Consider the following 26,379-nt stretch of genomic DNA (forward strand, 5'->3'; position numbering starts at 1 on the left):
TTTCTCAGGACCTATATAATCACTGATATCCTTTGTCAGTTGGTTACTTTGACTTCTCCCATACGGCAATGCAGCAGCTGTTACATTTTAAACTTTGTTATAAACCTATCTGCATAATAAATCAAATACCTTGAAAAGCAGTATCTTGGATTGAACTAAATTTTTATGTGATAATTATTTTGCAATATATATATATATATACCAAATCATTATGTTGTACACCTTAAACTTACACCTTGTTATATGTTAACTATATCTCAAAAAACTAGAAAAATAAAGAATAAAATTTCCTTAGCTGGCAAAGAAAAACAATTCTCAAAATGAGAAAAAGTAATAAAACAGATAATAGGAGGGTTTTCCTAAGAAATCCCTGAATTTCCACATCTAAAGGACCTATAATGTCAGGGCAGGAATAACCAAAATGTTAGACACTTAGACATTTATTCTGGTTAAATATCTAAATTGCCACACATATTTCCAGACAGAAACATAAAGTTACCAACCAGTAAAAGACCTTCAAACAGGCTTTGGACCTCTAATCTACTACATCAAACGCTGGAAGTCAAAGGAGCAATGTTTACAGAATTCTGAAGGAGGATTAAGAACCCTAAAAGTCTGAACCCAGACAAGCTATCAATCAAGTTTATAAGGGAAAGATACACACATTTCCACGAAAACAAGAACACAGAAAGTATACCACCCTTTCTGAAACTATTACTAAAAGAATTGCAATGAAAATGTGGCCAAATAAACGTGGTAGAAAAGGAGAGTGTGGCATACAAGATATAGTTAAGAAATTTCCAATAATGCCTACTTAGTGTTAAACCTAAGTAATCGTGGCTAATGTAGTTAGTGAAATTGAATGAATCTTCTGAACAGTAATCAGAAGATACATAATGCAAAAAGAACAGTCTGGAATGAAAATTCCAGAATATTTCTTTAAAATCTAATAGAGAAAGAAGAATAAAAACAATTTTTGTCTTGTGCAAGGGGGAGCAGGAGAAAAGGGAGTGATAGAACTATTTTATGTTTTGATGTTGATAGAGAAACAATCAAGTATGCTAGTTAAAAATTTAGGTATGATTTCCATTTCATGATGGCTGACAACATATTAAATTAATCCCCCTCCATTCCTCAATCCCACCAAAATGACAAAAGAAATATACAAATAATCGATAGTAGTGATAGAAATATGAGAAGGTTCAAACAAAAGATTTTCTAAAGTTAAAAAACATATATCTTATAGAAATATATTTTTATGCAACTCAAGAGAGTAGAAGAAATGGTAATTTAATAGAAGCAAAAGACTTCCATTAAGGAGTTTTTTTGTTAAGACTTCATAATAACCCTAATAAAGCAGCACACTAGAACTCTGGTAATTTTATTTTTGGTTACTTTCTTCACATTATTCCTTGATATGTATAAGGAAATATGTAAAAGGATATTAAATGTAGCACAGTTTCTAATTGTGAATAATCAGAAACAACCAAAATGTCAATAACAAAGTTTATTATATGCCAGGCAACAACCAAAATGTCAATAACAAAGTTTATTATATGCCAGGCAACAACCAAAATGTCAATAACAAAGGTTATTATATGCCAGGCACTGTTTTAAAATTTTTATATATATTAACACATTTAGTCCCCACAACAACCCTTTAAGATAGGCATTACTACTGTTATCCCTATTTTGCAAATAAAGAAACTGACGTTAGGATGGTTAAGTAAACTGCCCAGAATCAAATGGGTGACAGTATGCTAAACTTGGTTATAAACAAATAACAGTTAAAAGAATGAGATAGATTTATGTGTACTAATCTGGATAGAACTCTAAGACACACTGTTGAGTAAAATATTAAAAAATTTACAACATGATACTTTGCACATAAAAAGGAACCATGCTTAACAATGCTACATTTTCTAGTACATATTTAAATACATAGGGAAAGGACTCAACGGGTACACAAATGAGTTACTGCAGTTTCATCTGGAGAATTAAGGGGAGATGACTGGCATGGAAGAGTCTTTTCTTCAGATAATGATCATTTGGTATACTCCATAGTCATTCAGCAATGTCTTTTACTTTATTGAATATCTATTATATGAATATCTAAATTTTAGTCTACTAAGACTTTATCTTTTATATTTAAATTTTTAATCCATCTGGAATTCATTTCTGTACATGCACTATTTTCATCTAGATGGTTAATCAATTGTGCTAGCACCACTTAAACTATTCTTTTCTCACTGACTTGAAGAACGTGTTTGTTTTATATTAAGTTTCCAGCTATACTGAGTTCTGCTTCCTTCCACCAATCTCTCTATTCCTATGGCAGTGGCTTCCAGTATGTTTAATAATTGATAAGGCAAGTCACTTCCTATTCTTCATTATTTTCTTGGCTATTCTCATCTATTTATATTACATACAAACATTAAGATCATTTTTCCAATTAAAATAAAAGAGAATCTCTTTTAATCTTAACTGGAATTATATATATATATATATATATATTTATATATAAATTTAGAGAAAACTGGCATCTAAAAGCCATCTAAGAACATGGTTTAGGGGCTGGCCCCGTGGCCGAGTGGTTAAGTTCGCGCGCTCCGCTGCAGGCGGCCAGTGTTTCGTTGGTTCGAATCCTGGGCGCGGACATGGCACTGCTCATCAGACCACGCTGAGGCAGCGTCCCACATACCACAACTAGAAGAAGCCACAACGAAGAACATACAACTATGTACCGGGGGGCTTTGGGGAGAAAAAGGAAAAAATAAAATCTTAAAAAAAAAAAAAAAAAAGAACATGGTTTATATCTTTCCATTTGTCCAGAGTTTCAGTAAGATTTTTTCTGTGTGGGGGGCGGCTATGAAGAGAAAGAGCTGATATTCTCTCAGCTTCTTTGTTCCTGAAACACATATTTATTTCAAAATTTACATTTAGTAAGAATGACTTTTTGGTGTACAGTTCCAGGAGTTTCAACAAATGTATAAGGTCATGCAACTACTGCCACAATTAAAATATAAAAGAGTTCTATCGTTCCCCCCCAAAAAACTCCCTTGCACCATCCCTTTATAATCAAACCCTCTCCTCACCCTTAAAGTTGGAAGCCACTGATCTACTTATTATTCCTATAATTTTACCTTTCCAAGAAAGTCCTATAAATGGGAAGAAAGTATATACAGCCTTTTGAGTCTGGCATCTTTCACTTAACATAACGTCTTTTACATTGATCTATATTGCTGCAAGTATCAAGAGTTTGTTGCTTTTAATTGTTGAATAGTATTCCATCTATGGATATACCACAGTCTGCTTATCCATTCTCTGGATGAAGGACAGTTGGGTGGGTTCCAGTTTTGGGTGATTACAAATAAAGCTACTATAAATATTCATGTACAGGTATTTGCGTGAACATAGGTTTCCTTTCTTTCTTTCTTTTTTTTTTTTTAAAAGATTGGCATCTGAGCTAACAACCGTTGCCAATCTTTTTTTTTCCCCTGCTTTTTTCTCCCCATATCCCCCCAGTATATAGTTGTATATTTTAGTTGTGGGTCCTTCTAGTTGTGGCATGTGGGACACCGCCCCAGCATGGCCTGACGAGTGGTGCCATGTCCGCGCCCAGGATCCGAACCAGCAAAACCCTGTGCCACCAAAGCACAGCACACGAACTTAACCACTGGGCCACGGGCCAGCCCCTCTTCTTTTTTTTGCTGAGAAAGACTCACCCTGAGCTAACATCCAATACAAATCTTCCTCTTTTTTTCTTTTATGTATGCCGCCATCATGGCATGGCCGCTAACAGATGAGCGGTGTAGGTCTGCACCCAGAAACCAAACCTGGGCCACTGAAGCAGAACACACCAAACTTAACCACTAGGCAACCAGGGCTGGCCCAGAACATAGGTTTTCTTGAATAAATATTTCAAGTAGGATTGATGGGTCATATGGTCATCTACATTCACATGTGAGATTAAATTATAGTTTTCTTTTTTTGCACGATATAAGGATTTGGTATTAAGATTACACTGGTTTCATGAAATTAATTGGGGCTAAGTAGTGTTAACATTGGAATCACTTTCTAGAAATCAAGCTCTGAATAGATTTGCTTATGATGTGTTTTTTCTCTTTAAATTAAAAAAATTCAGGCATAAAGAATAAGGTACTCACTTTACAAGAAACTGACAAAGTGCCCAAATGGTTTTACCATTTTGTATTCTCACCAACAATATATGAGTTTCTCTTCGTGCATCATCCTCACCAGCAGTTGGTACTATCACAGATTTCTTTGGTTGGTTTTTAGCCATTCAAATAGGCGTATTGGGGGTATCAGATTATGACTTTAATTTCCATTTCCCTAATTATTAATGATGTTGAACATCTTTTCACGTGCTTACTTTCCACACATCTGTCTTCTTTGGTGAAATGTCTGTTCAAATCTTTAGTCCATTTTTTATTTGGGTTTTATCTTGTTGAGTTTTGAGAGAGCTTTACAAATTTTAGATACAAGTCATTTGTGACATAAGTGATTGGAAAATATTCTCTGCCACTCTGTGGACTATCTTTTCATTCTCTTAACAGTGTCTTTCATGGAGCAAAATATTTTAATTTTTATGATGTCTAATTTATTGATTTTTTTAATGGATCACACTTTTGTTGTTATAGCCAAGAACTCTTTGCATAACCAAAAATCAAAAAGATTTTCTCATCTGTTTTCTTCTAGAAGTTTTACAGTTTTGTGTTTTACTTTTAGGTCTATAATCTATTTTGAGTTAAATTTTGTATGAGAGTTAAGTCAAAGTTCTTTTTTTTTGAATACACATATCTGATTGTTCCAGTACCTTTTGTTGAAAAGACCATCCGTTCTAAACTGAATTGCCATTGCACTTTTTTTCTTTTTTAAATCACTTGACCATTTCTATTTGTGTCTATTTCTGAACTCCATTCTGCTCCACTGATCTGTGCATCTATCTTGTTGCCGATACCATGCATATCTTAATTACTGTACCTTTAGAAAAGTCTGGAAAACACTTAACATGAATTCTTCACCATTGTACTTGTTTATCAAAATTGTTGTAACTATTCTAGTTCCTTGCCTTTCCATATTAATTTTAGAATCAGCTTGTCAACACCTAAAAGAATTCCTGCTGGGATTTTGATGAAATTGTCTTGAATTTCTAGGTCATATCGAGAGAAATGACATCCTAACAATATTGAGTATTCCAACCAATCCATTTATTTAGGTCTTCTTTGACTTCTTTTATCAGTATTTTTTTAGTTTTCAGCATACAGATTCTGCACATACTCTGTTATATTTATATTTAAGTATTTCATTTTTTTGGTGCTATTGTAAATGATACTTTTAAAAAACTGCAATTGCCAATTATTCATTGCTAGTATATAGACATATAATTGGTTTTTGTATATTAAATTTGCATCATGCAATCTTGTTAAAATCGCTTATTAGTTCCAAGATCTTTTTTTAGATTCCTTGGGATTTTCTACATAATCATGTGATCTGTGAGTAAAGACAATTTCATTTCTTCCTCTCCAATCTGCATTTCTTTTATTTCTTTTTCATATCTTATTTCACTGGCTAGGACTTCTGGTATGAGAGCATCATACTGGAAGTTGTGAGAGCAGACACCCTTACCTTGTTAGAGAAAAAACTGTCAATCGTTCACCACTAAGTATGATGTCGGCTATACGGTTCTTTTTATTAAAAAGACGCCCTTTATCAGGTTAAGGAGATTGCCTTCTATTGCAAGTTTGCTGAGTTTTTTATCATGAATGGATATTCAATTTCCTTAACTGCTTTTTCGGCATCTATTGAAATCATCATGTTTCTTCTTCTATAGTCTGTTAATATGTCAAACTACATTGATTTTCAAATGTTGAACAATCCTTGCATTCCTGGGAAAACTCCTCACAACCATCATATGTTATCCTTTTTATATATTGCTGGATTCAATGTGCTAATGTCATGGTTGAACATTTTTTCATCTATGTTCATGAAGGATATAGGTCTGTAGTTTTCTTTTCTTGTAATGTCTTTATTTGGTTTTGGTTTTGGGTGGGTGGGCTTTGGTTTGACTCTTGCTCTGCTGTCTTGAGGCAATCATTCCCTGAAAAAGTTAGTATACAAAAGAAGGCTTGGACCTCCACTTTGTCATCCTATACCTTCTAACTTCCTCTCTAGGGGTCTTCTAAAGAGCACATATTATAATGAGATTGAGATTTTCCAGTTATTACGTTCTTTCATCAACAGGAAGAGATAAAGTTATCTCTTTCACAATGTTTGTAGTTTATTTTCTTATCTTATTGATTTTACTAAAACATCCACAACAATATTGAAAAACATAATTCTGATAACAGTCATCACTGACTTTTATGGTATTTTAATAAAAATAGTTTTATTATCTCAAAACTTAGAACGTTTACTGAGTTTTGTTTTTGTTTTCACAAACAGTTTAACATGTTGTAGTAATTTCCTTATATTCCTACTTTACTTTTATTTTTTAATTAGGAGTGGCTGCTGAATTTTATCAAATGTTTTCTCAACACCTACTGATATCATATGGTTTGTTGACAGGTTCCTGACAAAGAACTAGTCTTAAATCTTAAAACAGGGGCCAGCCTGATGGCACAATGGTTAAGTTCATGCACTCTGCTTTGGCAGCCCAGGGTTTGTGGGTTGAGATCCCAGTGAGGACCTACAAACTGCTCATCAAGCCATGCTGTGGCAGGCGTCCCATATAGAAAACAGAGGAAGATTGGCACAGCTGTTAGCTCAGCAACAATCTTCCTCATCAGAAAAGAAAAATCTTAAAACAAAGCTTACCTACTTGTGGCATATTATTTTTTTTGATCCACTGATGAATTCTACTTGCTAATGTTTTACTGAGGATTTTAACATCTACATTCACATGTGAAATTAAATCATAGTTTTCTTTTTTGCATGATATAAGGATTTGGTATTAAGATTAGACCGTTTCGTGAAATTAATTGGGGTTAAGTAGTGTTAACATTGGAATCACTTGTCATTTAAAGGTTACCTGGAAATCAAGCTCTGAATCCACTTGCTCATGATGTGTTTTTTTCTCTTTTTAAATTATTTAAAAAATCAAGCATAAAGAATAAGTTACTAACAACCAGCTTTGTTGAATTTTAACATTTTGCAAAATCTGCTTCCATTTCAACGAGACACTACAACTATAGTTGAAGACCCCTAGATACCCATCCTTGATTCTGTTCCCTTCCTTCTCTTCCCAGAAATAACCACTGTCTGAATTAGGTTTTTAATCCATGCAAGTTTTTTAAATATTTTAAAGTACATGATTGTATCCATAAACAATATAATTTTACAACTGTTAAAACTAAATAAAGGTGGTAAATCACGCAGTATTTGTCCTTTTTCAACTTGTTTTGCTCAATACTATATTTTTTATAATGATCTATTTTGATATGTATAGTTCTAGTTTATTTGTTTTAACTATTGTGCAGGATGTCATTATATAATTCCACCACAATTTATCCATTCACCCATTGATGTACATTTGGGCTGATCCAACTTTTCTCTATTATAAACAATGCTGCATTGCATATTCCTAGATGCCTCCATGTCCCAGTATTAAGAAAAAAATAAGAACTTAAATCACCTTGCTATATCTTCTCTAATAACTGGCTTATTCAACTTTTCTACTTCTCCTTGGGTACATTTTGAATTTACACATTGTTTGGGAGTAATCTATTACTTAAGATTTAAAATGTATGATCAATGTTAAAGGTAGATCTAGATGGTAGGTTAATATGTCTTGTTTTGTGTGTGTCCATCCATTACCCTCTAATCAACGAAACAGGTAATTTTAGTACTTTTGTCCTTTAACCTTCATATTATCTTCATAGGTGGTCGATCTGCTATCTTTACTATATTTTTGCTTTTACCAATTATTTTATTGTCTGGTTTTTGTTTGTTTGTTTGTTTGTTTCTGATAATTTTCTTATCCCTATTTGTGGTCTTCTCTTTCCCACTTAAATAAGTCCCTTCAGCATTTCTTGTAGAACTGTTTTCTTGGTGATAAACTCCTTTAATTTTTGCTTGTCTGGGAAGCCCTTCATCTCTCCTTCTAATCTGAATGACACCCTTGCTGGATAGAGTATTCTTGGCTGTAGGTTTTCTCCTTTTAGCCCTTTAAACACGTTGTGCCATTCTCTTCTCGCCTGTAGGGTCTCAGCTGAGAAGGCCACTGATAGCCTGATGGGCTTCCCTTTATGTGTCTCTTGTGGCCTTTCTCTTGCTGCTTTTAGGATTCTCTCTGTCTTTAATTTTGGCCATTTTAATTATAATATGTCTTGGTGTGGGCCTCTTTGGGCGTATCTTGTTTGGAGCTCTCTGTGCTTCCTGAACTTGGATGTCTGTTTCCTTCCTCAGACTAGGAAAATTTTCATCTGTTATTTCTTCAAATAAATTTTCTGCCCCTTTGACTCTGTCTTCTCCTTCTGGGACACCTATAATCCGAATGTTAGCATGCTTGATATTGTCCCAGAGTTCCCTTAGACTGTTCTCATTCTGTCTAATTCTTTTGTCTCTTTTCTGTTCAGCTTGGGTGATTTCCTCTAGTCTTTCGTCTAGCTCGCTGATCCGTTCTTCTGCTTCCTCTACTCTGCTATTGAGTCCCTCTAGTGAATTTCTCATTTCCAGTATTGTATTCTTCATTTCTGATTGTTTTTTTTCTCTATATCTTCCAGTTCTTTGCTGGTGTGCTCACTGTGTTCATCCAGTCTTCTCCCCATATCTGTGAGCATCCTCATGAGATTCTGTTTGAACTCTTTGTCGCGTAGGTTGCTTGTTTCTGTTTTATTTAGACCTTTTTCTGGGGTTTTGTCCTGTTCCTTTGCTTGGAAAGTATTCCTTTGTCTCCTCATTATGCCTCTTTCTTTGTGCTTACTTCTATGTATTAGGTGAGTGGGCTATGTCTCCTGATCTTGGAGAAGTGGCCTTATGTATGAGATGCCTTATGAGGCCCAGCAGTGTGCTTCCCACTCGTCACCAGTTCAGAAGATCCAGGAGTGACCCCTTTGTGAGCTACTTGTGTCTTTCTGCTGCGGCAGGGTTGCTCTTACTGCAGGTACCCAGGGAGTCTAGTCTTTCCTTCCCTGGCCAGCTGTTTGTAAATCCGGTTTGGGGAGCCTCAGTAACGTTGGCTACAAAATCTATCAGCACAGTCCTGTTGCAGTTTTCCTCTTACTTGGGTTGGTACCCAGTGTAGCTGGTTGCTAGGTTCAGGGGCTTACAGTTGCTATAGGCCTCAGGCCTACAAGGCTGTTGTCAGTTCTCTTAGGAGTGCAGTTGAGTGGGGCTGGCCCTAGGCATGGGAGCACCTACATGTTTCAGGTTTAGCAAGGTGGGGCTGATCCTCTGTGTGGCTGATTGTGAAGCACAGGTCTTCTGCCGCTGATAAGCCCCATCCCGTACATGTTCACAGACACTGTCAACACAGTCCTGGTCCATGCACACTTCCCGACCCCCAGGAGCAGACCCCAACACCCCACTGCAGAGGCCCCCACCTCTCCACCAACACCCCCCACAGTTCACCTGGTCCTCACACAGGCCTTGCCCCACAGAGGCAGACACCCTTGCTTGCCTGTAGAGGATCAAGGCACCCAGTCAATGCAGGCTGAAAAATAGCCTGAGGGCTTGCTGTTAGGTAAGCAGGTCTCTAGGGTAGGCAGCTTGCCCTGGCTGAACTGGATTAAATCTGTGCTCTAGTGGGCGTGGCAGACCCCTGGGCTAACAGGCCAAGGGAAGAACCTTAATGGCGCCCACTGGAGTCTGTGTCAGCCTGCCTGGACCAGGTCAGAACAATGGCCCCCACTTATGTCTCAGTCTCCGGAGAGGTTGCTCCTCTTCCCAAGATGCCCCCAGAGCCCACCAGGTGAGTCTCGTTTCACCAAAGCACTTTCAGCCTTCTCTCTGGTGATTTTAGGTTGCTGCAATGAGTGAGTTTGTCCGTGGGCCCTTTAAGACCCTGGTCTTTTTGGCTTTCGGCTGATAGCTTTTCTCTGGGTATCCCTGCTGCAGTTACTAGCCAGTGAAGCCAGACAATAAGGCTCTCATCTCAGTTGGACTGAGTCTGAAGGATGCTTATAGCAGTATCGGACCCCATTCAGGACCTCACTCCTCCAGGGAGGGCTGCATACCTCAGGGTGTCTCCGCCTGGCCAGTTGTGTAACAATTATTAAAAGCCCCATATCCATTTGTTTAGGATACGTTGACCTTAATGGCAGTGTGAAGAACCAGGAGAGAGAGATTTTACTGCTGATGTTTGACTTTGAGGATGTTAAAAGCAAACAAACAAATCCTTTGATGATATATGTCAGATTTGTGAGTTGGCCATAAATATCTGCATATCAACAGTGTGTCATATTTTATGCTTTCCATAACTTGATTTTTTTGTGCATTAGTGGAAAGACTTTGACCTAATGTTCTGTGTAAATAACTTGCTATATTTCTTGGTAATTACTTGGTGAATTGCTAATTTTCTGTGAGTAAGGGCTATGGGTCCTAAGTGCTGTGTAGAAGACTGTTTATTTTAGTTCACGATGTTGAAAGATTTGGTCAGATGTTACTGAAAGGCCTATTTAGTAACTCTTAGAACGAGTCAATCACAAGAGTTTGTAATAGTTTCCTCCTCCACTAACAACTTGAGAGTCAACAGCACTCTGCTCTTACAAGTGGAAATACAATCAGTTTTTGCTTTACTATAACTTGGAAAAATACTTCTACTAGAATGTTTGTCATTTGTTTTCTTGATGGAACTGAGTTTTCATGTAATGGGGCTATTTTCCAAATGAAGGAACAACATATATATATAAATATATATATCTGAAAATTTTTGTTATTTGACTGTTTCTAAAATGTATTTGAGTGTGCTTGTAATAAGCTTCACTGTGGGGTCACATATGTGATTATGTGCTTCTCAGGGTAATTAAATGGGCCTCCTTTAAGTGACATCTAACAAGTGGATATCTAACAAGTCTAGCTATCCTCTCAGAACGGAACCAAAAATGGCAATGAAACGAAAGTTAAAAAATAAAAAGACACAATTGACTGTCCAGGTTGACATGTTGAGTGAGCATTCCAATACGCTTTCATTATAGTAGTGAATATATTCAGAGCAATGCAATGGAAGTGACAGTTTAAAAATCCATACTTCTATACCTAAAGCATCTATCAAAATTGTGGAGAAACTCATTTCCATTTTGTTTTCATTCATCATCTAAAATCACTTTGGGGAGGAGTATATTTTTAGACATCAGCCCTACATTTAATTGTGAAATTAGAATTAGATAATAATGTAGAAACAGCTGACTTTCTAAGAAAGGAAAAAGTAATTAAAAAAATATATACTAGGATTTTTGTTTCTGAATAAATACTGTTGTCCAAAGTATTCACTCTGGGATACTTTGGCTCTCAAACTATTGTTGTTATGACCCTCTTGAAAAATGTTTCCAGATTCTGTTTGAGCCACACAAGAAAGGCCCTATTAGATATAGGCACACCCCAAATAGTGTTATTTGGTTTGATTTCCCACTATCTTCATCAGACCAGCCCTCAAGGTGGAATATTCTCATAGACAAAGAATGATGACATTGAAGGGAGGAGGGATAAAGCTTGCTTAAATATATATGTTCTAGTCTCTTTGTTTAAAAACTAGTCATATAACTTTATTAAGTACAAACCAAAGGCAGATGTTTCCATAAAATGACAAAAAGTGAGAATGGCAGAAGACAGACGTGGTCTGGGAAATATCGTTAATTTTCCCAGTTAGCTCGACGAGTTAGTTTTGAGCTAACTCTCTACTTGATAGATAAAATAACAAATTGATACATCTCATAGGCTGCATAATTGCACCCCAAAGATGTCCTTATCCTAACCCCTAGAACCTATGAATATGTTAACCTGACATTGCAAAAAGGACTTTGAAGATGTGATTAAATTAAAGATCATGTGATGAGTAGATTATCCTAGATTATCTGGGTGGGCCCAGTGTAATCACAAGGGTCCTTACAAGAGAGAGGAAGGAGGACCATAGTCAGAAGGAGATCTGACCATTGAAACAGAAGTTGGCGTGATATGATTGCTGGAAGTGGACAGTGAGCCAAGTAATGTGGGCAATCTCTAAAAGCTGGGAAAGGCAAGGAAGCAGATTTTTCCCTAGAGTGTTCGGAAGGAACAGAGCCTTGCCAACACTTTGATTTTAGTCTAATGAGCCTCATTGTGAACTTCTGTAGACTTTCTTCTTATTGTGGTTCTCCACGACTGGAAGATAATAAATTTGTGTTGTTTTAAGCCACTAAATTTGTGGTAATTTGTTACAACAGTGATAGGAAATGAATACAATACACATAGCTGCCATTCATTCATATAACAAATAAATATTCAGTACCTACGATCGTCCAGAACTGTGCTAAGTGCTAGGGACAGTATGGAGAGAAAAAACAGACATGGGCCCTGTTTTCATAAAGCTTACAGTAGAGGGAGTTTATATTCAGTAAGAAGAAGGCTTGGAGATTGGAATTAGTGAAAAGATGAAAGGGCTGTTAAATATAGGTTTGAAGGAAATGGTAGGGTTGGGAGTAGCAGGCAACAGGGATCCCACTCCTTTACCACTTAGTTTTCTTTTTCTAACTTTTATTTTAAGATAATTTACTACTAACAGAAGAGTTGCAAAGATAGTATAAAAAGTTCCTATATGCGCTTCACTCAGTTTCCCCCTATGTTAATATCTTAACCAGAGAACATTTATCAAAACTTAAGAAATTAACGTTAGTACAATACTATTAACTAAAGCACAGAACTTATTTGGATTTGACCAGTTTTTCCACTGATGTCCTTTTTCAATGCTATGATCCAATCCAGGATCCCACATTGCGTTTAGTTATGTCCCCATAGTCTTCCAATCTGTGACAGTTCTTCAGTCTCCCTGTATTTCATGATCTTGAATTTTTGAAGAGTACTGCTCAGTTATTTTGTAGATAGTCCCTGAATTTGCATTTGTTTTATGTTTTCTCATGGTTAGATTTAGGCTATGAATTTTGGCAGGAATACTACAGAAGTGATACATCCTTCTCAGTGCATCACAGCAGGGGGTACATGCTGTTGATGTGGATTACTGGTGATGATAACCTTTATCATTTGGTTAGGGTGGTATCTGATAGATTTTTCTCTACTGTGAAATTAATATTTTTCCCTTTATAGTTTAAAAAAATCTTGGGAGTAGATACTTTGAGACTATGCAAATATCTGTTTTTCCTCAAACTTTCTCCCATTGTTTTGGCATCCATTAGTGTATCTTGCCCATAATAAGTATTACTGTGGTGTTCTAATAGTAAGTTTCTATTTCCCACATTCCTTCTACTTTTATTAATTGGAATTACCTCTTAGTTTTATGTAGTGTCTTCCTAAGTATGACTGTTAAGTTTCTGAAAACCCAACAATTGGGGAATTTGTGGTTGAGGAACTTTAGTATACCATAAATTGTTGATAGTGGTATCATACACTTTCCATTTATGAAAAATAAAATTAATTGAACACTTATGCAGGTACTTAATTTGAATATTTCATTTAATCTTTGCGACAGTTATATGAGGTAGGGATGATTAGTTTTTAGATGGTGGAACTGAGGTTTTGGTACATTAAGTAACTTACCCAAAGGGATAGAGCAGGGATTTGTAGTCCATCAATTATATAGATAAAACAGTTGCATAGATGACTTAAAAATTTCCCCCTCATTAGTTATTTGAACAGATCATTCTTTTGTGTCTTTATTTTAGAACAAATTATTTCTTAAATGGACCCTGTTTAAAATAATGTTCTTAACATTAAACTGCTGAAGCTTAAGCAGTACTAGTTAATGGTGTCATTTAAGGCCACTCCCTGGCTTGGGGCTCAGAGGAACAGTTTCATAGTTGGGTTGCCATAGTTCACTGTGTGGCCTTCACATTTTGTCAGTGTCCAGAGGTGAGTGGATGCGTTGAGTAAACTGACTTGTGCTAACTCAAATGCTTAAATCTAGGGCACAAACTTATTAATTTAGAATGAAGAATATAGTTGTTAGGTCAAATGCTCTAGTTGGTCTATAGGCTAGATACATGGAAGCTATATTATAATCAGAAGTGGCTTGATAATTATAGAGTCAGAACAAAGAAACTAGATGTTCCTGTGTGTCCTCCTGCTAAGACAATAGACCAAATGAACTGGATGCTCAAGTCCTGACTGGATGAGGACTTCCTCTTTGTTCAACAGTACTGGAAGACAAGTGAACCTGGTTCTGTATGTGGTTTGTTCCCCTTTCCATATGTTATCTTAACCACCGTAGATGAGCACTTTTCTTTAGGTATTCATTGCTGTCTAAAGGCCTTAACATGCTACTATGGCCACACTATGACTGTTATATGCTGATTTCTTGATTAATACTTTGATGTTAGCATTTACCAATTACCATTACCCTAGCGTGTGTTTATTTCATTTAGTTTTATAAAGTTCTGGGGTGCTACATGTCTCTCCTTGGAAGGTGGTTTGTGAATGAGATATCTGCAGTCATTGCTGTGAATACTGTTTCTGAGAGGCAGAGTGATGAACTAGAAAGTGCTTGGGATTCAGATTATGGCAGACCTGGGTTCCAGTGTTGCCTGTGCCAGTAAGGTACCTTGGGCAAGATAAGTAGGTTAACGTTTTGGAGGCTTAATTTTTCACTTTTTTTTTAAGAAAAATATAACAAACCTGATATACAAAAAAGAATAAAGAATAACATAATGGAGATTGTATATCTGCTGTTCAGCTTAAGAAAAAGAATGTTGAGGATTAGAGATAATGCTTATAAAGCATGTGGCACATGTTTGAGTGTTCTATAAATGATAGTGATAAAATAGTGAGCAACCTCATATTTATCCAGAATATTCATTGATAGACTGTTCTGTAAGTTAAGTACTATTTTGAAGGCTTCATAGTGTTCATCCTTACTTAAACTAGTTTTTTTAATAATACAGCTTTTATATCATTGTTGATGATTTCTTCCTCCTTTCACATTTGCAGAAACAGATCCATGCAGCCTCTAACCTGGTTCTGTAGCTCATTGTTGGTGTTTGCATTAAGAGCCATAGCTGATAAGGCCATAGTTTACCTTTTGGAAATGAAATGCTTCTTATCTTAAATAAATACATATGCAGGTTAGTCATGTTGGTATTGTGCCTTGTCTCAGGAAAGGTTTTGTGTACATTTTTAGCATTCCATATCTTATAGATTAAGTATTTAGTTAACATTCATAAAAGGACAGTATTTCCTTTTAAAGTAGTGTGGAGTAGTTGAAATCTATTTGGTAAATTTGTATTTTGCCTCTATTATATTTATCAGCCATATAAATTAATATTAATAACACAGGAAAATTGATATTTGATAGTTTTTTTTGGGTGGCCTTACCTAGAGACAGCAAGATTTAGGGATTACTTTTGTAGAATACAATTTTCCTGGCTTCTGACTATGTCAGCTCCATTAGCTATTCCTGCTCTCTAGTTTGCCTTTTGTGGTTCATCATTTCCTTTCTTGTGTAAGAACTCTCCTCATTGGCAATGTGTGAAAGTTACCTTATCAAAGTGGTTGTCATTAATACAGTAGTGTGTGTGTATATGTGTGTGTGTCTGTCTGTGTTTAAAGGAGGATTACTATAGTAGCTGAAAGCTTTCCTCTGGATTTTAGTGCTAGTTTGACAGGTTTACTTTCCACTCATTGAATTAGAAGTGGACCTTTGAAGATCTTGGCTGTACCTTTTTAGTGGACTTTACCTCTAGCAATTTTTCTAGGACAGCAGTTGTAATTTTATAAAGTTGTTTACTTCTAATGCTGACTATTTTTGATCCATAAGACTAAAGGATAAAATGGAGTAGTTTAGTTTGGCACATGAAAGACTTGTATTTTACTAGTTTAATCAGGAGGCATCAAAATTTATTCATTATTCTTCAGAGCACATCTGCTGATCTATCATGAGTAGATGACTTCTAGCTAATTATAGGGACATTTAGGACTTGTTAGTCATCTTAGGTTAGATAGAAAAGCATAAACACTTATTTCCAGATCTCTTCTAAATTTAGCATTCCTTGCTTTTGTTCTTTGAGTTCCTTAACTTTTTTTAGCCCTTTTTTAAATTGAGATACAGTTGACATATAACATTGTGTAAGTTTAAGGTGTACATGTGTTGGTTTGATACATTTATATATTGCAGTATGATTATTACTACAGTAGCTTTAGCTAACACCTTTATCATGTCACATATGTATTATTTCTTTTTTGTGTTGAGAACAGTGAAGATTTAGTCTCTTAGCAACTTAGAAGTTTATTGTACAGTATTGTTGACTATAATCACTATATTGTACATTAGATCATCAGAACTTACTTATCTACTAGTTGTAAATTTGTACCCTTAAACAGTATTTCCTAAATTCCCTCATCCCCCAACCCCTGGTAGCCACTATTCTACTTTCTGTTTTACAAGTTCAGTTTTTTTAGATTCTACATATAAGTGATATCATACAGTATTTGTATCTTGAAGGTCTGTCTGCACACCCATGTTTATTGTTGCACTATTCATAATAGTCAAGATATGGAATCAACCTAAATGTCCATCACCAGATGAATGGATAAAGAAGACACACATGCACACACACACTCACGTGCTGGAATGTTATTTAGCCATGAGAAAGAAGAAAATTCTGCCGTTTGCAACAACATGGATAGACCTTGAAAGCATTATGCTAAGTGAGATAAGTCAGAGAAAGACAAATACTGTATGAATTCCTTAACTCTTTTTTAAAATAATTTTTTATTGTGGCAAAACGTACATAACATAAAATTTACTATTTTAACCATTTTTTGTTGTTGTTGTTGTTTTTGGTTTTTTGTTGTTGTTGTTATGGAAGATTAGCCCTGAGCTAACTACTGCCAATCCTCTTCTTTTTTTGCTGAGGAAGACTGGCCCTGAGCTAACATCCACGCCCATCTTCCTCTACTTTATATGTGGGACACCTACCACAGCATGGCTTTTGCCAAGCGGTGCTATGTCCACACCCCGGATCTGAACCAGTGAACCCCGGGCCACCGAGAAGCAGAACGTCCAAACTTAACCACTGTGCCACTGGGCTGGCCCCTATTTTAACCATTTTAAGTGTACAGTTCAATAGCATTAACTACATTAACATTGTTGTACAACCATCACCATCATCCATCTTCAGAACTTTTTCATCATCCCAAACTGAAACTCTGTACTATTAAATAATAACTCCCCATTCTCCACTCTCCTCAGCCCCTGGTAGCCACTATTCTACTTTCTGTCTCTGAATTTGCCTATTCCAGGTACCTCATATAAGTGGAATCATACAGTATTTATCCTTCTGTTTCTGGGTTATTTCACTTAGCATAATGTTTTCAAGATTAATTCACATTGTAGTATGTATCAGAATTTTATTCCTTTTTAGGGCTGAACAGTATTCCGCGGTACCTATATACCACATTTGTTTTATCCATTCATCCATTGATGGACATTTGTGTTGCTTCCACCTTTTGGCTATTGTCAATAATGCTGCTCTGAGCAGTGACATACAAATATCTATTCAAGACTCTGCTTTCAGTTCTTTTTTTTAAGATTTTATTTTTTTCCTTTTTCTCCCCAAAGCCCCCTAGTACATAGTTCTATATTCTTCATTGTGGGTCCTTCTAGTTGTGGCATGTGGGATGCTGCCTCAGCGTGGTTTGATGAGCAGTGCCATGTCCACGCCCAGGATTCGAACCAACGAAACACTGGGCCGCCTGCAGCGGAGCTCACGAACTTAACCACTTGGCCACAGGGCCAGCCCCTCTGCTTTCAGTTATTTTTGGTATATACCTAGAAGTAGAATTGCTGGATTGTATGATAATTCTATGTTTAATTTTTTAGAAACCACCATACTGTTTTCCACAGTGGCTGCACCATTTTATATTCACACTAGCAATGCAGAAGGATTCCAGTTTCTCCACATCCTCGTCAACACTTATTTATTTATTTTTAATAGCCATCCTAATGGGTGTGAAGTGATATCTCATTCTGGTTTTGATTTGCATTTCTCTAATCACTAGTGATACTGAGCTTCTTTTCGTGTGCTTATTAGGCATTTGTATTTCTTCTTTGCTAATTTTTGAACTCGGTTGTTTGTCTTTTTGTTGTTGAGTTGTAGGAGTCCTTTATATATTCTGAGTATTAATTCCTTAATATGTATATGAATTGCAAATATTTTCTCCCATTCTGTGGATTGCCTTTTCACTCTCCTAATAGTACCTCTGATGCACAAAAGTTTTTAATTTTGATTGAGTCCAATTTATTTATTTTTTCTTTTGTTACTTGTGTGCTTTTGGTATCATATCCAAAAATTCACTGCTAAACCCAGTATCATGAAGCTTTTCCCCTATGGTTTCCTCTAAAAATTTTATATTTTTAGCTCTTATGTTTAGGTCTTTGATGCATTTTGAGTTAATTTTTGTATATCATGTAAAGTAAGGGTTCAACTTCATTCTTTTGCATGTGGATATCTAGTTTCCACAACCATTTGTTGAAGAGACTATCCTTTCTCCATTGAATGATCCTGGCATCTTTTTCTAAAATCATTTATTTGGCCAAATGTGCAAGGATTTATTTCTGGCTCTATAGTCTAGTACATTGATATTTATGTCTGTCTTTATGCCAATATCACACTGTTTTGATTAGTGTAGCTTTATAGTAAGTTTTGAAATCAAGAATTCCAACTTTGTTCTTTTTCAAGATTGTTTTGGGTATTTGAGGTCCCTTGAGATTCCATATGAATTTTGGGATGGGTTTTTTTTTTATTTTTACAAAAAATGTTGTTGGGATTGTGATAGTGATTGCACCGAACCTGCAGATCTCTTTCGGCATTGACATCTTAATACTATTATATGTTCCAATCCATAGACATGGAATGTGTTTCCATTTATTTATGTCTTGTTTAATTTCTGCAATGTTTTCTAGTTTTCAGTGTTGTAAGTCTTTGATCTCCTTAATTTTCTTCCTATGTATTTTATTTTTTGTTGCTATCATAAATAGAATTATTTTCTTAACTTTTTTGATTATTTCTTTTAGTATGTAGAAACAAGTTATTTTTGAGTGTTGTTTTTGTATTCTGCAACTTTGCTTTATTAGTGTTTGATTTTGAATGTTAAGGAAGGTAACCACTAGTAAAAAAGGAAAAAATATACTTGTAAGTTAACAGAATAAAGGAAATAACAAAGTAAAATATGTAAAGAACCTAAAATAAAATGGAAGGAGTAAAATTAACCATATCATTTGCTATATCAAATGTGGACATATTGCATTTGCTTGTTAAAAAACTCAGACTGTCAGGACAAAACCCATATGTGTTGTTTACTAAAAACATACTTAAAACATTGATAAGGAAAGGTCAAGCTAAAGGTATAAACAAGCAAAGAGAAAACAGGAGTGGCAATATTAATATCTATCGTAGAAGGAAGAAAGTAAAGTTAAAGCATTAACTAGGATATTGTGAAGTTATTTACTTCACAGTTTAAGAAGATACATCAAAGACCTATAGCCACCAAAAATATTTTGGCTAATAGTTGAAACTCAGAACCTGTAATAGATTCAAGGAAAATGGATAAACATATAGCTATGGTAGGAAATTTCAGGTGCATTTCTTTCAGAATAGGACAGATCTAACACAAAAGGTAAATAAGTATAGAGGAATTGGATAATATAATCCACGAACTCCATTTGATGGATATGTAGAACTTTATATCCTTCAAATAGGGAATATACATTTTTATAGTCTATAAGCTGCTAAAAAATGTTGGTTGAATATGTGGTCCAAAGAGAATCTTAAGTTAAAGAAAAGAGATTTTATATTCTGCATTGTTCAGTAAAATTGGAAATAAATAATGACACATATAACCAAAAGATTCTTAACTAGAGATTAGAAATGACACCCCTATATAAATTTTGATAAATAAAATCAAAACTGAAATTATAAACTACCTAGAAAGTAATGGAAAAAAAGAAGACATTACAACAAAACTTATGGGTAATTGCAAAAGCTATACCCAGAAGAAAATTTATTGCCTAAAATGTCTTCATTATTAATGTGAACGATAACTAGAAGGAATTTAGTACTGATCTTAAGACATTAGGGAAATAACACCAAAAGAAAGCAAAGTAGGCGATCTCGTCAAGATGGTGGTATAGGCAGACTGAATTCACCTCCCCCCATGAACACAACCAGGTTACAACTATTTTTGGAAAAATTACCCTGCAGAGAAAACTGAAAACTGGATAAAATGGATCCCCACAACAAGGGACAGTCCTGACTGAGGTGGAAGAGGCAGAAATTCCTTCTGGAGAGAAAAAAAGCCACCTTTGCGAGTGGTAGAGCTTCATAGCCAGCTGAACAACAGCCACCCTAAGATACACAGCCTTCCCTGGAGAAGTGGGAACCTTAGCAGGGGCACATTACCACTATAAGCATCCTTCAGACTCAGCACAACTGAGACGAGTGTCCTACTATCTGGCTTTGCTGGCTACTAACTGTAACGGGGCATACCCCCAAAAAAGCTATGGGACAAAAGCCGGAAAAACCCAGCTCTTAAAGGGCCCATACACAAATTCACCCATCTCAAAGAGCAACCTAAAATCACAAGAAAGAAGGCTGCATAGTCCTTTGGTGGAAAGAGACTCACCTGGTAGTCTTTGGGTGCATCTTGGTAAGAGGTGAGACCTCTCTGTAGACTGGGACATTGGTAGCGGTCATTGTTGTGACCTAGTACAGGCATGCTGACACAGATGCTGGCAGACACCAATGAAGTTCTTCCCCTGACCTGTTAGTGCAGGAGTCTGCCACACCCACTAGAGTGCAGATTTAATTAAGTTCAGCCAGGGCAGGCAGCCCACCCCAGGGCCAGCCCCACCCAAAAGCGGGTCCTCAGGCTACTTATAGGCCTGACTAGACTGGGTGCCTTGATCCTCTACAGGCAGCCGAGTGTGTTCTCCTCTGTGGGGCAAGGCCTGTGTGAGGACCAGGTGAACTGTGGGGGGTGTTGGTGGAGAGGTGGGGGCCTCTGCAGTGGGGCGTTGGGGTCTGCTCCTGGGGGTCGGGAAGTGTGCATGGACCAGGACTGTGTTGACAGTGTCTGTGAACATGTACGGGATGGGGCTTATCAGCGGCAGAAGACCTGTGCTTCACAATCAGCCACACAGAGGATCAGCCCCACCTTGCTAAACCTGAAACATGTAGGTGCTCCCATGCCTAGGGCCAGCCCCACTCAACTGCACTCCTAAGAGAACTGACAACAGCCTTGTAGGCCTGAGGCCTATAGCAACTGTAAGCCCCTGAACCTAGCAACCAGCTACACTGGGTACCAACCCAAGTAAGAGGAAAACTGCAACAGGACTGTGCTGATAGATTTTGTAGCCAACGTTACTGAGGCTCCCCAAACCGGATTTACAAACAGCTGGCCAGGGAAGGAAAGACTAGACTCCCTGGGTACCTGCAGTAAGAGCAACCCTGCCGCAGCAGAAAGACACAAGTAGCTCACAAAGGGGTCACTCCTGGATCTTCTGAACTGGTGACGAGTGGGAAGCACACTGCTGGGCCTCATAAGGCATCTCATACATAAGGCCACTTCTCCAAGATCAGGAGACATAGCCCACTCACCTAATACATAGAAGTAAGCACAAAGAAAGAGGCATAATGAGGAGACAAAGGAATACTTTCCAAGCAAAGGAACAGGACAAAACCCCAGAAAAAGGTCTAAATAAAACAGAAACAAGCAACCTACGCGACAAAGAGTTCAAACAGAATCTCATGAGGATGCTCACAGATATGGGGAGAAGACTGGATGAACACAGTGAGCACACCAGCAAAGAACTGGAAGATATAGAGAAAAAAAACAATCAGAAATGAAGAATACAATACTGGAAATGAGAAATTCACTAGAGGGACTCAATAGCAGAGTAGAGGAAGCAGAAGAACGGATCAGCGAGCTAGACGAAAGACTAGAGGAAATCACCCAAGCTGAACAGAAAAGAGACAAAAGAATTAGACAGAATGAGAACAGTCTAAGGGAACTCTGGGACAATATCAAGCATGCTAACATTCGGATTATAGGTGTCCCAGAAGGAGAAGACAGAGTCAAAGGGGCAGAAAATTTATTTGAAGAAATAACAGATGAAAATTTTCCTAGTCTGAGGAAGGAAACAGACATCCAAGTTCAGGAAGCACAGAGAGCTCCAAACAAGATACGCCCAAAGAGGCCCACACCAAGACATATTATAATTAAAATGGCCAAAATTAAAGACAGAGAGAATCCTAAAAGCAGCAAGAGAAAGGCCACAAGAGACACATAAAGGGAAGCCCATCAGGCTATCAGTGGCCTTCTCAGCTGAGACCCTACAGGCGAGAAGAGAATGGCACAACGTGTTTAAAGGGCTAAAAGGAGAAAACCTACAGCCAAGAATACTCTATCCAGCAAGGGTGTCATTCAGATTAGAAGGAGAGATGAAGGGCTTCCCAGACAAGCAAAAATTAAAGGAGTTTATCACCAAGAAAACAGTTCTACAAGAAATGCTGAAGGGATTTATGTAAGAGGGAAAGCAATGACCACAAACACATATAAAAATATATATATATATTACAGAAAAAACAAAACAACACAAAAAAAACCAGGCAATAAAATCACCTGTAAAGGTAAAAATATAGTAAAGGTAGCAGATCAACTTCCTGTGAAGATAATATGAAGGTTGAAAGACAAATGTACTAAAATCACCAATTTGAATGATAAGAGGGTAATATATAGACACACACTAAACAGGAGACTATATGTGATTTCAAAAACATAAAATGTGGGAGGAAGTGAGTGAAAAAGTAGAGCTTTTAGAAAGACGTCAAGCTACAGAGTCTATCAACTCTATATAGACTGTTATATAAATAGAATATTAAATAGGATCCTCATGGTAATCACAAATCAGAAACCTATAATAAGCAAGCAAGAAAGTAAGACAAAAGAAAAAAACATATTACTAAAGGTAGCCATCAAAGCACAAGGGAAGAGAACAAGAGAAAAAGAAAGGAACAGAGACAAACTCCTAAAACAACAAGAAAAAAAAGTAACAAAATGGCAATAAATACATATTTATCAATAGCTACTTTAAACATCAGTGGACTAAAGGCTCCAATCAAATGCTATATGGTGACCAATTGGATAAAAAAACAAGACCCACGTATAGGCTGCATACAAGAGACACACTTCAGACCTAAAGACACTCACAAATTGAAAGTGGAAGAATGGAAAAAGATATTCCATGCAAATGGCAAAGAAAAGAAAGCAGGGGTAGCAATACTTATACCAGATCATATAGACTTTAAAACAAAAACTGTAACAGGAGACAAAGAAGGGCTCTACATAATGATAAAGGGAACAATCCAACAAGAAAATATAACACTTGTAAATATCTATGCACCCAACATAGGAGCACCTAAATATATAAAGCAATTATTAACAGACATAAAAAGAGAAATAGACAGTAACACAATAATAGTAGGGGACTTTAACACTCCACTTACACCAATGGATAGATCATCCAAACAGAAGATCAAGAAGGAAACACTGGCCTTAAGGACACACTAGACCAGATGGACTTACTAGATATATATAGAACACACCATCCAAAAATCACAGAAGACACATTCTTTTGAAATGCCCATGGAACCTTCTCCAGGATTGATCACATATATGGCCATCAAACAAGTCTCAATAAATTTAAGAAAACTGAAATAATACCATGCATCTTTTCTGATCACAAATGTGCGAAACTAGAAATCAACTACAGGAAGAAAACCAGAAAAGCCACAAAAATGTGGAGATTAAACAAAATGCTACAGAACAACAAGTGGGTCAATGAATAAATCAAAGGAGAAATCAAAAAATTCTTGGAGACAAATGAAAATGAAAATATGACATGCCAAAACCTGTGGGATACAGCAAAAGCATTTCTAAGAGAGAAGTTTATAGCAATTGAGGCCTACCTCAACAAACAAGAAAAATCCCACATAAACAATCTAAAAGCACATCTAAAGGTACTGGAAAAAGAACAACAAACAAAGCCAAAAATCAGCAGAAGGAAGGAAATAATAAAAATCAAAGCAGAAATAAATGAAATAGAGACTAAAAAAAAAAATAGAGAAAATTAATGAAACCAAGAGCTGGTTCTTTGGAAACATAAACAAAACTGACAAACCATTAGCTAGACTGACCAAGAAAAAAAGAGACAAGGCTCAAATTAAAAAAATCACAAATGAAAGAGGAGAGATTACAACAGACTACCCAGAAATACAACAGATAATAAGAGAATACTATGAAAAGCTATATACCAACAAGTTGGATAACCTAGAAGAAAATGATACATTCTTAGAAACATACAACCTTCCAAAACTGGACCAAGAAGAACTAGAGAATTTGAATAGGCCAATCACCAGTAAGAAGATCAGAACAGCAAACAAAAACCTCCCAAAAAATAAAAGTCAAGCATGAGATGGCTTCTCTGGTAAATTCTACCAAATATTCAAAGAAGACTGAATACCTATCCTTCTCAAACTCTTCCAAAAAATTGAAGAGGTAGAGTAGGCTTCCTAACTCATTCTATGAAGCCAACATTATCCTGACACTAAAACCAGACAAGGATGACATGGAAAAAGAAAATTACCAGCCAATATCACTGATGAAGATCGATGCAAAAATCCTCAAAAAATACTAGGAAATCGAATACAACAATACATTAAAAGATCATACATCATGATCAAGTGAGTTTCATTCCAGGGATGCAGGGATCGTGCAACATCCTCAAATCTATCAACGTGATATACATCATTAGCAAAATGAAGAAGAAAAATCACTTGATCTTCTCAATAGATGCAGAGAAAGCATTTGACAAGATATAGCATCCATTTGTGATAAAAAGTCTAAATAAAACGGGTATAGAAGGAAAATACCTCAACATAATAAAGGCCATGTATGACAAACCCACAGCAAATATCATTCTCAATGGAGAAAAACTGCAAGCTATCCCTCTAAGAACAGGAACCAGACAAGGATGCCTACTTTCACCACTCCTATTTAATACAGTATTGGAAGTCCTAGCCAGAGCAATCAGGCAAGAAAAAGAAATAAAAGGCATCCATATTGGAAAAGAAGAAGTGAAACTGTCACTCTTTGCAGACGACATGATTTTATATATAGAAAACCCTAAAGAATCCACTAAAAAACTTTTAGAAATAATAAATGAATACAGTCAAGTCCCAGGGTACAAAAGCAACATACAAAAATTGGCTGGGTTTCTATACACTAACAACGAAGTAGCAGAAAGAGAAATTAAGAATACAACCCCATTTACAATTGTAACAAAAAGAGTAAAATACCTAGGAATAAATTTAACCAAAGAGGTGAAAGATCTATACTCTGAAAACTATAAAACATTGCTGAAAGAAATCAAAGAAGACACAAAGAAATGGAAAGATATTCTGTGCTCTTGGATTGGAAGAATTAACATTGTTAAAATGTTCATACTTCCTAAAGCAATCTATAGATTCAAGGCAATCCCTATCAAAGTTCCAACAACATTTTTCACAGAAATAGAACAAAGAATCCTAAAATTTATATGGAACAACAAAAGACCTCGAATAGCCAAAGGATTCCTGAGAAAAAAGAACTAACCTGGAGGTATCACACTCCCTGATTTCAAAATATACTACAAAGCCATAGTAACCAAAACAGCATGGTTCTAGCACAAAAACAGACACACAGATCAATGGAACAGAATCGAGATCCAGAAATAAACCCACACATTTATGGACAGCTAATATTCAACAAGGGAGCCAAGACATATGATGGAGAAAGGTGAGTCTTTAATAAATGGTGCTGGGAAAACTGGACAGCCACATGCAAAAGAATGAAAATAGACCATTCCCTTACACCATACACAAAAATCAACTCAAAACGGATTAAAGACTTGAATATAAGACCCGAAACCATGAAACTTCTAGAAGAAAACATAGGCTGTATGCTCTTTGACATGGGTCTTAGCAGCATATTTTCAAATACCATGTCTGACCGGGCAAGGGAAACAAAACAAAAAATGAACAAACGGGACTACATCAAGCTAAAAAGCTTCTGCACAGCAAAGGAAACCATCAACAAAACGAAAAGACAACCTAACAATTGAGAGAGGATATTTGGAAACCATATATCAGATAAGGGGTTAATATCCAAAATATACAAAGA

General features: G+C 36.3%; 1 protein-coding gene across 4 annotated transcripts in view; it reads right to left on the reverse strand.

The window, feature by feature from the left end:
- WNK3 (WNK lysine deficient protein kinase 3) overlaps window positions 1-26,379 on the reverse strand; it is a 168,468-nt gene that overhangs the window by 114,463 nt on the left and 27,626 nt on the right. The gene's annotated exons all lie outside the window — the stretch shown is intronic.

The sequence above is a fragment of the Equus asinus genome, chromosome X (genome assembly GCF_041296235.1).
Source record: "Equus asinus isolate D_3611 breed Donkey chromosome X, EquAss-T2T_v2, whole genome shotgun sequence".
Taxonomy (NCBI): Eukaryota; Metazoa; Chordata; class Mammalia; order Perissodactyla; family Equidae; genus Equus; species Equus asinus.